Here is a 2,604-nt window from a genome sequence, read left to right on the forward strand (position 1 = left end):
TCATCAGCATAGAGGGATAATTTTACCTCCTCGTTGCCTATTTGGATACCTTTTATTCCCTTCTCTTGTCTTATTGCTATTGCTAAGACTTTCAATAGTCCTTTGCTTATTCAGAGTCTCTTTCCTTTCCAGACAGAATTGAAAATTGCCTTTTGCACCTCTTTGAAAAATAGTGTCAGTATCTGTATTGGATTGCATTGGACTCATCGATTATTTTTGGTAGAATTGTTGTTTTTGGCAAAGTTCTCGTTCACCTCTTTCTGACGACCCACGAACCGGATTTGCCTATAATCTTCAGCATCATAAACCTGGCCCGTGTGTGTGATCTTCTCCCTCTTCGGAGACATCCACACGCCGAAGCACCTGCCTCCATCTTGCGCGCTGACTTTGCCCTTGACCTGATTGCTGAGCAGACTTTGAGCGAGGTGGAGAGCCGTGTGATCTCGTGTGATGGTGGCGGGGGTGCTCTGGGCCACCCCAGGGTGTACATAACTTGGACAAAGAGACGAAAACCGGCAACTGTGGTTATTGTGGACTGCAGTTCAAACAGCACCATCATCACTAGTGAGCGGTGTGTGTGTGAGGACTGTGGGAACAGTCGATGAGTGCTGTGTTTGAAAAGTTTATTTAAATAAAGAACGCTACTGTAAAGGGAAAAAAAATTGTTGTTTTTATAATATTCAACCTTCTTATCAATGAACATGGTGTATTTTCCCATTTATCTCAATCTTTTTTGTTTATTGTAGTAGGTTTTTGTCATTTTCATTATTTAGGTCTTTTGTGTCTCTACTTTCATTCACTCCAAAATATTTTTATCTTGTGTTAAGGTACTTCTTTTTCTATATTTTCTTTGTTTCTAGAAAGAAATCAACTAATTTTGTATGCTAATCTTGAATCCAGTTATATTGTTCAAATGGTATGCTATGTCCAACAATGTTCTTGCTGAGTCTATCATTTCCTAAATATCACATCATGTTGTTGTTATGTGCCATCAAATCACCTCAACTCATAGAGACCTTGTGTACAATAGTTCTGAATCCTTCCCTATCCTGAGCCAATCTAATATAGTTTTACCTCCATTTTGTCAGTTTGCGTTCTTCTTACATCTTTCTCTTGCATGATTGTTCTCCATAGGCTATCCAAAATAATATTAAGTAGTGATAATAACTGTGACATCCTTGCTTGATTGTGACTTTCAGTGAAAATGTCTTTAAATATTTCTATTGTAAATTATATTGGCTATTGGGTCAGAGTATGGTGTTTAGTCTTAATTATGTCAAGCAATTTTCCTCTGTTTCTAATTTCTTTAGTGTTCTTATCAGGAAAAGGTGTTGGATTTTGTTTTTTAAAAACCCTTTAGTGCATTAAATAATGATGTGGTTCTTATCCTTTCTTATATTGATGTGGTAGGCTACATGATTATTTTTCTTTCTGAACCATACTTGCATGCCTATAATGAATCCAACTAGGTAATAATGTATTATTCTTTTTGTATGTTGTTGGGTTTTGTATGTTGTTGGATAGGATTTTATTAAGGAATTTTATATTTATATTCCTGAAAGGTATTTGTCTATTATTATTTGTGTGTGTGTGTGTGATGTCTTTATTCAGCTTTCGTATCATTATGATGTTTGCTTCATAGAATGAATCTAAGAATCGTCCTTTTTCTATTTTCTGAAATAATTTAAGTAAGATTTGGTGACAGTAAAATTCACTGGTAAAGCCATCTGTCCAAAGTTTTTATTTGTTGGGAATTTTTGTAATTACCTGCTTAATTTCAATTTCTGTGCAGGTTGAAGTGTTCTGTGTCAGTTTGGGTAGGTTTTGAGTTTCTGAATATTTCATTTTCTTTAGCTTCCTAATTTGTTAGAGTATGTCATGATATCACTAATTTTATATCTTATTGAAGATATTTTTATCTTTCTTTTATTTTCCATTTTTAGGTTTGTCAACTATTTGTTGAGTTTATTTACTCTTTCAGACAACCTATTCCTGGTCTATTAATCTTCTATTATATTTCTTTCAGCCTTTATTTTTATAAGAGCGATTCTTTTAGAGATTATGAGGTTTGCTTGTTGTTCTTTTTCTACTCATTGGATATGTTGGAGCAAAAATAATTTCTTGTCATGGCAATAACACCTGATCATATGTTCCTCCTAAGGTATTATTGTCATGACTTGAGTCCAGAATAAAAGTTGCATAGTGGAGTGGGTTGGGGGGGCAGGGGATTGTATAACAGTGAAATATTTTATTTTTTTTTTAACTTTTCAAAGAGAAAAGTGAATTGAAGGGACAGGGTGGGCAGGGAGGAAAGTGTGTAACAATGAATTAATGAAAATCCAAAGTCTCTGAAAACTTTCATTGAAACAATTTTTTAAAAAAGTTTTGTTTTTCCCTTTCAATGTATTTGTTTTTATTGTGTTTCAGAAGTTTTGGTGTTTGTGTTTTCATTTTTTTTTTTTTAAAAAAACCAAAACCTTTTGTAAGAATGAGAAAAACTGGGTAAGTTATGTATATTGCATGGATGAGGGAGAGAACAGTTCCAAATCAATATATTATAGGGTATTGTGATTATCCTAACAGTCCGGATTGAAAGTTGCAGAG

General features: G+C 34.0%; 1 pseudogene; it reads left to right on the forward strand.

The window, feature by feature from the left end:
* LOC102848423 overlaps positions 1–565 on the forward strand; it is an 18,275-nt pseudogene extending 17,710 nt beyond the window's left edge.
* The last annotated feature ends 2,039 nt before the right edge of the window (positions 566–2,604 follow it).

This window comes from Elephantulus edwardii, unplaced genomic scaffold, assembly GCF_000299155.1.
Source record: "Elephantulus edwardii isolate Elephantulus edwardi_28Jun2011 unplaced genomic scaffold, EleEdw1.0 scaffold00108, whole genome shotgun sequence".
Taxonomy (NCBI): Eukaryota; Metazoa; Chordata; class Mammalia; order Macroscelidea; family Macroscelididae; genus Elephantulus; species Elephantulus edwardii.